Raw genomic sequence first — 12239 nt, forward strand, 5'->3', positions numbered from 1 at the left:
TAATATAGTCGTCCGTTTTTGATAAAATATAATTCGAAATTAAAAACCAATTAAAAAATGTTAGTTCCAAGCGTTGGAGGTTATATGTTAAAGAACACTAAAGATGTAATTTTTTTAATTTTTTCCTGATGGTTCCTATGGGAGCTTTAAGATATAGTTGTCCGATCCGGCTGGTTCCGACTTTTATACTACCTGCAATAGAAAGAAGACTTTTGGAAAAGTTTCAGTCGAAAATTGAATTCAGTTCACTTCATGCTCTGAAACAATAAAGAACAAAAGTTCTATAGTCTTGAAACACTAAAAACTAAAAACTTAAATTGTCCTACTTGGACATCATCTTAAAAATAAAACATTAAATCATGTTTTAAAGCAATTTTAATTTTAATATTTGTGTGAACTGTAAAGTCCCAACACATATAATTAAATTGGGGCAACTTTAATAAACATCAGGAACCGCTTTTCCTACTTGTAATATGTACCTTCCCCCTAACTTTCATTTCTCATTCATATTTCAAAATTTGGCGCATGCTTAGCTGGCGTTCACAAAAAGGAGCTTTAAATCGTCATTAAAATCCGCTCACATTCAGGAATGGAGCAGAGCTGATAAAAATTTTGGTGGACTGAGGACGGGGATATATGTAAGTTTCCAGAGGATTAGCAGAAAGTAAAGACCAGTTGTTGGCAACATTTTGAGTACTCGAATTAGTTTACGGAAATAGCTGGAAAATATTAAAGAAAAATGGCCTAAAAGCCCAAAAATTGTCCAGAATTTAGGTAAAATTATCCTAAACCCTGAGATAAGTCCATGTTTTCCATAAAATAAAGGATTTCATCACCTAAAATTTTAGGTCACTAATGGCCATAATATGGTTATTTTTGGCCTAGATTTTAGGTAATTGATATCCTTAGATGAGCTTATTTATTTTTTCAATACATTAACATTTTTTAAATTGCTAAGGAAATATGTATTACGTTTATAAAAACTTTTGACTTATTCTCCTCTGGCTCGAGGCAGACGCCTTACCAGCTGTGCCATGGCACCTTTGTATGCGTGAGCGTATAAGTCAATCATACGCAAGGTTTCGAATTGTCTCGCGTAGGACCTCGCTATTAATCATGATATAATTTATAGGTTTTTAGTTGTCAAATATATTTAGCTAAAAGGCTATATTTTAAACCGACGGTGACCTAAAATATAAGGCTGTTCGTGACCTGAAAAGAGTGGAAAATCGTACATACATACAAAAGTAATTCAGTTTTTAAATGTGATCCATCTTTTTTTCTGGTTGAAGAATAAAATAATACCCAAAAACTGGACCTTTTTTTTAAAAGTCGAGAAAGCTTTCCTAGAATCTACAACTTTGTTCTTACATATAAAGCTTAATGTACTGCACTTTTATTTTAAAATTATTATCTTGTCACGTGAGCATTCTACTGTCGACGTCCTCGACTATCAGATACCAGTAACTCAGCTTCGGGGAGGATGAAAGAGATGAAGATATGAAATAAGCAAAGCGACAATAGTGAACATCCCGCACAGAGCCATCTACTGATTTCTTCATTTGATTAAAACTTTTAAATGGATGTTCCCAATCGGACCATTTTTGCCATAACACAGATATTGATAATAACAAGAAAAGAAGTTAACTTCGGCAAGCCGAAGTTTGTATACCTTTGCAGTTATAAAAAATAATCATAATAAAATTGAATTCGAAATTCTAAGAAATATAAAAATTATAAGATAATATGTCAAAAAGCCCCAAAGCTATAATTTGTTTCACATTACTTCCCACCAATTATCCGATCGTTCCTATGACAGCTATATGATATAGTCGTCCGATTTTGATAAAATTTAATTCGAAATTCTAAACCAAATAAAAAATGTTATTTCCAAACGTAGGAGGTTATAAGTTCAAAAACACAGAAGATATAATTTTTCAGTATTATTTTAAGACTAATTTTCCGATTGTTCCTACGGGAGCTATATGATATAGTCGTCCGATTTTGGTACAATTTAATTCGAAATTCAGAACTAATTTAAAAATGGTACATCCAAGCTTAGAAAGGTATATGTTAAAGAACACCCAAGATATAGCACTGTGCTATGTATTACATACTCTTAATCTAATAATACGGCGAAATAGCGCTTTTCGCTTTACCGACCAACTCGGCATCAACTATTAAACACGAACTTGCAAAAATGCCATTTCCATTGTCTGGATAAATAGATAATGGGGAGAACCATATATTTCAGTTAACATTTTTGTCTAGTATGAAAACTATAGGCTGCTGAAACAAACTTGCGTTGCGCAGGAAGCCTTGGAATCCGCATGCCAAGTCTAAATTTTCTGGCTCTTACAGTCTCCGAGATCGTAGCATTTATACGGTCATGGCTATATCGACTCTGCTAGTGATCCTGATCAAGAAGATATATACTTTTTGGAGGCGGAAACGTTTCGTTCTACCTGTCGACCGTCTTCCAATGCTTCCGACGAAGCTAGTATACCCTTTTATCTAAATACAAATATAATTCGACAGCAAAGGCAAGTTTACGACCACTCGTTGCGAAATTTGCGGAACTCAGGAAAAATTTTCAAGATTTTATAAACCACATAACAAAACGAATCTTGGAAAATTTTTCTGAACATGAGATTAAAAATCTTCCCGAACACTTCAATTGATTTTAAAACAAAGCTCTAAGCAAAAATTTGAAGAAAAATAAAAATAATTAAACAAGGATAAGAATAGCATCATTCAAATAAAGGGTTAGGGCGATTAAAAAGTAATAAATTAAACTGTTCTTTGATTATAATTTTAAAAAAAACCAAACATAAAATGGATTTGGAAACAAATATTGACTTTCCTAGTTTGTAAGCATGCTTTTGTAAAGCACACTTCTGTCTTAAACACTTACGTCGGAGACGCTCCCTTTTACCTCTTGAATACTTTTCCCCGACTACAATAAAGGGAATGATCAAAGATATATATTTAAAATATCACTGTGGTATAAATCATATCAACTTGTTATTGATTTATATAATCAATTTTTCTCTGTAATTAAAGTTTCATGAAAAACAATATGAATCCAAATCGAGCCAACTTCCCTATTAGCTCGGCTTGCTATAAGTCCGGATGGAATTAAGCTTAAAAGGCGATCATTTACCTTTTAAGCTCGACTAGACATTTAAGAAACATATAAGTACCCATTACTTGAAGAGTAAGACGGTTACCGGCCCGATCGCATGTACATACTCGAGAGCAGGATCATTCGCAATGCCTTTCATTTGTGCCATTAATATCCACGGGACAGCTTACCGCTTACCCGTTTAAAAGATGTTTACACATTTAGTTTAACTATCTCAATCTGTACTGTCGTATCAAAATTGTATATTTTAGCCCAGAGTTCTGACTTTAGCTTTCTCTTATTAGTACTTAACTTAACAAGCAGACTACCTAGTTAGTATTACGAATTCCGCTCAAGAACCAATGACAAATCGCGAGATGAGCGCATTGCAACCGAACCAGCCGGCTTAAGAATGCTGCTCTTCTCTTGCTTTGCTTCTTCGACACTGTCGTACCCGGCCAAAAGAACTTGCCGATGGCCAAGAGAGTCAACAAGCAAAGGCAAGCAAGCAAGGCAAAACAACAACCGCAACAACCAGGGCATTCTGGAAATGAATGTGTATGTAGGTCACCTGAATTCAAAGCTTTCAATTTTATAACGCTACCGAAAATCGTCTCGAATTGCCGTTCCGCTTCTAAAGCTGGTTTTGAATCTGTAGCTGTACCTCATTTTCCGTCTGCGCTTTTGTCCGAGTACGCACATGTGGCGTACGTTAGATGCTCTCAATTTCCTTTTGAAGCCCTGTGCATTGCAATGTTGTTCTTCAACTTGGATAAAGAAAAGGTATACAAGGACTTGATGCGGACCCTAAGCTATGGCTATTTGAGGCTTCGAGTGCACACTCTCTCAAGACTCTCAAGACTTGTCAGAGTGCGCTCTACAAAAAAAAGACCAAAGACCAAACCTTATAAAGATGGAGAAGCACAAACAATCGAGTTGCGTACGCCGGCTTAAGAACGCTTGATGAATGGGCGAGCAAACAAGAGGCTATGGAAAGACAACGCACACAAATATGCCAATAACCTATTGATGTGTCCGATACGCTTTTTATCGTTTTCATTGTCAATTGATATTCTACAGCGGCAAAAATGAAAGTTGCCCGGCTAAGAAAAGTTCACAAGAGGGTTTGAGACAATTACGTACTATTGTCACGCACGGACAGTAGCGGCCTATATTTGTGTACAATGTACATAAATAACTTATGCTTTTCGGACCACCAAGACCATAATCGAGCTGAGACCGTGAAAAGAAGCTAATGCCAAAAAATGAAATATCATGTTCAGCAGCGCAAGCGTTTTCGCCAAAGTGAGAGCAAAACCGTCATCGGTTGCTGTGCGCCTCTAATGAAGGCGGTCTGTGGACAACCTACTGACACTTTGACCGAATTTTCGCATACTAAATTTAGTAAATTTTGTCATTATGGTTTATTAGCCGACTTTCGCCTGCGCTGGCGCTGCAACAGCTTCCATTCATCGCTGATGATGCTTTAGCTTCCGTCTGCGCTGAGCTTTTCTCTGCCATGTAATGCGATTTATCTGCATTCTTGACTGCGTCTTAGAAGCCGCAACAAGCACTCAACTCCAGAAGCCGACACAAGGCTGTTAACACCTTTGATTGCTTGTGCGAAATGGCCGATCTCCTCGGATGTGTTAATTGAGACAAAACTCAACCAGTGGAGAACTTTGTAAGCCATTCCCGTCGAGCTGCTCTTTTTTCTCTCTATTTCTGTTTTTAAAGAACTCTAGCCGGCACCGAGTTTCCTCTGGAGGAGGTTAAAACTGGTTATTGTGTCAAGTATATGCTAATGACACTTACTTTTCGGTTATCGGTCTCTGGTATTTCGGTCAAAGTTATTAACTAAGACGGTGCTCAGCTGACGCATCATTGACTTTGGAGCTGAGCCCGAGCCCATCTAAAGCATTGTTGTTGCCGCTGCAGCTGCAATCGTCCATCTGGAAGAGGGTGTGTCCAGGTGGAGGGGGTCGCAGTAGCCGGTCGCATTGAAGAAGGGGTCGCAAATGCCGAAAGAAAAAGACGCACATTGACCAAGCTAGTAATTCCGATAATGACCTTAAATGTTATGCTTCTCGGGCTGCCTAAAATAGAGCTACAGCGACAACATCGATGCATCATCGAGGCGTATACTTAATACACCGAGACCAAAAGTTGGCCGCAAATTGGCCACGCTATTACAAGAGTTTTACAGTTGCAATGCTACTTTTATGTTTATGCTTTTTGGGCTGCATTATCCTGCTACCACCTCCTTTCTCTCAGTTCCTGGATCAAGGTCCTAACATCTTTTGAACGGAGAGTACTTTCCATAGAATGCAAATGGGTTACACGAATTTTCCATTCCTCGGACAAAGGGCGATAAATCATAATTTGCTAAGTTTTTAATGGATTGTGGACGTTGGCAGCATCAGCAGCTGTGTTACTGTAGAATCCACTTGAGAGAGCTGTGACTTACCAGCGGCGAGGTTGGGCAGTGTTGTAAATGACCGTTCAATGGGTCCGGAAATTAATTATGCCGGACGAGCTAAGTGCTATCTATAACGTTTATCGTTTCAAGTAAATGACTCAATTAATGCTTTAATTTTGACTGCACTAAACTGAATAGTCATGTTACTCCTATTTATTGTATTTTCAATTATTTTACAAGTGGTTCTCTCTTTTTGTCCTCACAATGCAATGGACCTGGAAATGGCAATTCAATTTGTAATTTGTGAAAGTGATTGCGTAAAACCCGATATAGAAATGGCAAAACTCTAAACAAGTTTATTACGCATTGTGCACATTATTATTGTTAATACAATATTGTAAGGGAATGATGAACACCGCAATGGAAAAAATATGCTATGCTTTTTACCCTAATTTGATACAACTTAAGTGTGATCAGACACCCAGGTCATCAATTGTGCGCACGATGGCCATAAGTTTGTGCTCTTCAATTGAATTAGTCGACTAAATATATATAATAACTAAATTGTCAAAAATAACTATAACCATAACCATAGTCGACCAATTATATATAACAACTTAATTATCAAAAATAACTATAACCATAGGTCGATCAAACGCACATAGCTTAAAGAAAAAGCAAGATAGCTATAGTCGATGTCATCGTCTTTTAAATACCCGGTACATTGCTAGACGGACGGCGATAGGAAACAAGAAATGTTTCAAAACATAATCCTCATAGCAACGCAAGCCTATTTGTAAATGTATTTGTCTCATCAATATCTATCGACTCACCAAAAAGAATGTGCGACGGCCACTCTAACGCTTAAATCTGTCTGCCGCCCACATAACATCTACTGAAAAAGCCAGTAGGTGGCTCCCTAAAATATCGCTTTGCTGCTTGTATATCTTCATTATCCTTTTGCTTTGAGTAACGGGTATCTAATAGTCGAGGCACTTGACTATAGCGTTTTTCCCTGTTTTTTTTTTAAATTACTTTCTCCTCTTGTAAATATCAATCTTTTATTATTTCCGAATTTCGAATAAAAATTTAAAAAAATTAATGTAAAAATAATACAAAGTTTCGTTTTCGACAAACACATACTGTACTAAGTTGATATGGGATGGAATCTTACTATTTCTATTATTAGTTTATAGTTTTCTAAATATCTGAAAGTTTTCGACCTACAATGCTTCCACGGAAACGGTCGGCAATGGTATAATTAAGAAGAAAGAAGTTAATTTCCTTCCTTGTTTTAAAAATCAATTATAAAATGGGATTTCCATTCGTTTTTGCTGTAATACTTATATATGAGGTTTTTTTCTTATTTGCAGTTTTGGGCACTCAAGTAAGCAATGAAAAGCTTTTTATACTGAAGAGAAAGGGGTTGCTATAAGATTTTAAAATACATCTTTAGATTCAATCTTGAGAAAATAATAAAAACAATGGTTTTAATAAAGAACTTATTGTAATAACTCTAAATCTATTATATTCAGATTTAGTCAGTTAAAAAAAAAGAGTTTTAGCAAATTAAATTATCTTTTCAGAGACATTCAGCACGTCTTCGTAGCATTAGTTTTCTTTCTCGGGCTACTTAATACATCCATAGGTTTCTCGAGAATGCAACAAACCCAAAAACTTAAGGACAAAAATTTTGTATTTTGAGAAGAAGAAGAAAAGTTTGTTTTTGGAATTACTGTTGAATGCCACATCGGATTAAAACAAATAATAAATCAACTCGGCAAGTGATTCTGATCAAGAATATATATACTTTATGGGGCCGGAAACGTTTACTACTACCTGTTACATACTTTCCGACGAATCTAGCAACGGTATATTATTTATGGCTACAACTAGGTCTTCATTACAATTTCATGAGTTAAGATTTTACTAATTTACTAAACAATAAAGCAAAGTAAAGAACTTTGCTGCTCAACTTCAAAGGCGCCATTTCTCCTTTTTAATTAAATGCAATTTAACTTATTAGTTCAGCACACACAAACGCCTAGGCAGAGAATGGGGAAGAAATAGAGTTAAAAATACTGCTTGCAGATACACATACAGATGCGAGTCTAAGCCAAACCCATTAAAATGGCTGTGTGCTGGCTCTATAACTTGCGAAAAATATTTAATTTTTATTAAGTGCTGCATCCTGCTTCAGATGCGGAGACTCCCGAAAAACTTTGGCTGGCACTCTGGTCGGCATGGGAGACGATCCCGACTTCGCTCTGACGTTTTGTTTTACTGCATTTATTTGTTTATCTTCGCTTGCGCAAACTATTGCCGTCTCGGCTATTTTACTCGTATATAATTTCAGTAGCAAACTGCCATAATTAGACAGAAATCTAATTTGCAATCCCGGGCCCCACATCAAACAATGAAGATGTACCGCCGCTTTAACAGAAATTTTGGTCTTTGGGCTTATCCCTTCCTTGCCGAGTTGCATGTTATTAGTTTGCTGCGCGAACCGCTCCGTTTATTAACTTCATGAACTGAAATGCAGAAACACTTAATGGCGTTGGCGTGTTTTATCAGCTTATTATCCAACAGCAGAAATCTCAGCTCTTATTCCGGTATCCCAGTTTTTAAATATTAACTTACATTATAAATCCATTGAAGTATTTTCGGTTCTGAATCTGCCGGAGGCAGGCAGCGGCTCTATACTTGGCCCACTTCCAAAAGGGAGTGGGTAGGAAAGCAGCGGACAGTAGAACCGTCTATAATTTCCGATTCTCTGACAGCAGCCGCAATCTCTTGCATTCTAAGCTGAAAGCTAAGCCAGAGCTGGAGAAAAGGCAAAAGCCTAAGCCAAAGAAAAAAGACGAGGCTCCAGCTGAGCAGTGAAACCACGCTGCTTTACTTAAGCGCAACAGTCGCACAAACCGCAAGAACAACGGAAACTGTATATGCAACTGCAGTAACTGCACTAATTTTGGACAGCCAGTGGGCCTAGTACCGACCGGTGGCTGAGCGGGTGATATGTAGAAGTAACTCAAACGCAAACTGTTTTGCGTTTTGCTTGGTGGCGGCTGCCATCTTATGTATCTACTAACCAGACTCAAGCGCAATGAACTGACGATGAAGATAGAGCTGTAGCTGGAGGGGTGGGAACCAGGAACTTAGTCTCGGTATTGGGGCTGGGAATCTGCTAGTGCTTGCGTAAATATGGTACATATTGCGCCATTGTTCGGCCTGCCTTTCTGGGCTCCTAACTGTTGCTGGTTTTGCCGATGATGGTGCTTGTGCCATAATGGAATCGTGGGCCAGATCAGCACCAAGTTAGTTTATGTTTGTTTAAGAGTTTGGCATGCTGAGTGTTTAGTAGTTTATTAAAATCACATCGCTTCGCCTTCACCATCTGTGGTTGGAATTCGGAGTACTTGAACTGGGGATGGGGAAAGAGTTCTGGGCTCTTGACCAAGTACTTTGCCTCATATAAACCTGACCAAATGTAGCCGAAGCAACTCAACGTGTTCGTGCGGCTGCCGAACCTCGGTATGTGTGTGGTACTTGTTATAGCCGTTACTCGTGGAGTAAAAGGATATACTAAATTCGATGGGAAAGATGTAACACGCAGAAAGAAGCGTTTCCGACCCCATAAAGCAAAAGTATTTATATTCTTAATTAGGATCACTAGCCAAGTCGATTTAGCCATATCCGTCTATCCGTCTGTCCGTTCGTCCGCCTGGACAATTTTTTATTATTGCAATTTTTCAGACCTATCAATACCTATTGAGTGACTTAAAAAAAGTTTTCCACACCCACTCGTTGAAGGTGGAGCTATAAAAAAAAGCTATGCTGCTTATTACCCCCATTTCCCTTTTGCTCCCTTAAGCTGAGTAACGGGTATCTGATAGTCGAGGCCCTTGACTATAGCCTTCTACCTTGTTTCTTCTGCACTTGTTATCGTTGACGGTAGATTACTCTTACCTCTGCTGCGGGTAAAATCTTATGCGCCCAAACTTCCTTTTCCCACACGTCGGCATGGCCCTAATGAAACACAACTTTAGTTTCATTTTTCCTAGGCCCCTTTTTCTCACCTTAAGTTTGGCGCTCCTATCCGATGTCATTAATATTGACATGCGGAATAACACTCACACACAAATCACTCTAGCTGGGATAAACAATCTAAGCCGCTTTTTGTCACCACTTGGTGGTCGCAGGTGCAAGAGAAATATCAGCAGCATGAACCCCATACATCCCGATGTCTGCAGCAGTTACAGTTGATTTGACAGTCTAAGCAATGTTAGTCCCGGCTCAGTGCAAGGCTTACCTGTTGACACCGCTGTTACGTGTAGGAAAGAAACTCGCGAAACCTAAATTAAACTAATGCATATACCATTCGACAAGGATAACACATAGGATTTTCGCTTTTACGAACTGCATACACATATGAATACGAATATGGGTCGGAATGCGATTGTGGTCCTTACCCTGATTCTGAACCGTGTAACGTGTGTTTTTTCCCCTCAATTCAACTGTGATGCGTTCTTTATATGGCTTTGTTTTTATTCGTTTATTAACTGTCCAGTTTAATAAAATCGTTCCACACGAATAAGTTTTGCACTATAAGTATGTGCGAGTTTGCTTAGAATTGGATGCTGTGTTGGGACTAAGTCTCTTAGATTGCTTTGTTAGCTTGGGTCTGCGGTGGATTGGTTTATGGATTTTCTGGTTGATTGGCACTTGTTCTTCTGTCGCAACGCACCAGACGCTATAAGCGCTCGCAGTAAACTGAATGTTGGGTTAGCGCTTCCAAATGATTTTTAAACATGTTGCCAAGAAAGTCTAAGAAGTTGGCCCGAAAGAAAAGTAGACGCTTCATACAAAAGAGCTCACACAACTACAAATGGTCAAGATGTCGAAGAAGAGAGTTCCCGAAAGAGAGAACGAGAGCGGGTTTTCCAATGCTGGGTACGCATGCGCTTGAGTTTGTCGCTCTTAGCCAAGAGCATTTGGTTACAGATTGCGCCGGATGAGTGCTGAGTTGTAGCCGAGCAAGCCGACGGAGCAATGTCAGAATTAGCTGCAAGTAGGTACATATTTTGAAGTGACCTAAGATGTTAGCTGGGCTCTTGATGGACCACTGCTAAAAGGAATTGAAGTTAATAAAGATTACAAAAGTCAGAAAGCTTGTGCAACTCCTGCCATGCAGGAGTCAGCCACCTTTGACATCCAGCCACGAGGTTGTGTCCCTCGCAGGCATCTTAAATATCAACAGCATTATCAGTCATTGAGCAATGGGCCGGGCACATAGCTGGCCAATTGCAAAACGACAATACACTCGGTGGCAGCAACATTATTGGACACATGAGAAATTTAGAACCCAGTACCCACTGCAATCCAACCGACCGGAAATTTCTTTGACGTTTTCAATTTAATATTTACTTTAAGAAAAAACTCGCTCTTAGAGTATGCCATGCTTATTGTTATATATGCCGTCATTGTTATTTCCCTATTTATACTGCGACAAAAACCAAGTCCTCGTCTCTTTGGGAAATAGTTATATATGGAAATAGAGATATAAAACAGATATTAAGACACAGATGGAGATGGAGATATAGAGTCCACAACAGAGTCAGACGTATGGTTGGTAAAACAAATGGATCGCTCTTCAAAATAACTATTAACTTAAGTACAAGTGCGGTTAGGTCAATTAAACAATTTCCCGTTTCTGATGATTTTGTTGTGTGAGTGAAAAAAGCTAGATTTAGCAGCTTGCTGCTTCTGATGTTTGGATGTGCACATTTGGCAAATTTATGTGTAAATCCACTGGTCGGCATAGGTATTTCGACGAAACAAAATGTAAAAATACTCACAACTTGAACTCACTTCTTGTAATCTTTGGCATTAATGAAAAGGTAATTTACATGCCGTTTGAATGATAGCATACTTTTCTTACCCCATTCAGTACTTGTTAAAAATTTTAAATTTGCGAAAAATCTACTTCTTAGACCTTTTTTTTTCGTCTTAAAAAATTTTTTCCGATGCAAAAAGTTTTTTCAAACAAAAATAACAGTAAGTGCCAACAGAATTCTTTAAAAATAATTTTGCCAGCATTTTTTTTTTTGAAAACAAAATGGATAGAATTAAGTTAAATTGATAGGCTGACCGCTTTAAAATGGTTCAATTTCAATCATTTTTGGTTTAATTGGTTTTGATAAAAAAAAGCACAATCACAATGCAGAATCTGCAATCCAAATGTCTAGCTTTTATAATTTCAGAGATTTTAACGTTCATACGGACGGACAGACGATGGACAGACGGACATATCTGGATTACCCTGGCGACTAAGACAACGGTGATAATAAAAATGGTCAGATACAGAGGTGACGAAAATTTAAAACGAAAACGTTCCCACAAAAATAATTTCATAAAACTTTATGTTTTCGGTAAATTTCGAATCACTAACGGCACATCGTTTTCACCGTTGCGGGCATTATATTATATGCACATACCCAGAAGCTCAAACACTGTTCGGCATAAGTATTTTGACGAAACAAAACTTAAATATACTCATAATTTCAACATACTTATTGTATACCTTGGCATCAATGGAAAGGTAATTTAAATGAGAGAGAGAGAGCTTAAATACACATTTTTAAACATTTTCAAAAAATCATAAGAAATGCAGACAAAATTATTTTTAAAGAATTC

General features: G+C 37.9%; 1 protein-coding gene across 3 annotated transcripts in view; it reads right to left on the reverse strand.

Annotated features, from left to right (window-relative positions):
- LOC108030944 (uncharacterized) overlaps window positions 1–10303 on the reverse strand; it is a 38834-nt gene extending 28531 nt beyond the window's left edge. Inside the window, exon 1 of one of the 3 annotated variants that reach the window (XM_017104142.3) lies at window positions 10016–10303. The gene's annotated coding sequence lies outside the window, so the exon portion shown is untranslated. Of the gene's footprint in view, window positions 1–8183; window positions 8201–9855; window positions 9873–10015 lie in introns of those variants that run through there. The other 2 variants (XM_050887561.1, XM_050887562.1) reach the window with 2 other exon arrangements.
- Window positions 10304–12239: the final 1936 nt, after the last annotated feature.

The sequence above is a fragment of the Drosophila biarmipes genome, chromosome 2R, assembly GCF_025231255.1.
Source record: "Drosophila biarmipes strain raj3 chromosome 2R, RU_DBia_V1.1, whole genome shotgun sequence".
In the NCBI taxonomy this organism is placed as follows: domain Eukaryota; kingdom Metazoa; phylum Arthropoda; class Insecta; order Diptera; family Drosophilidae; genus Drosophila; species Drosophila biarmipes.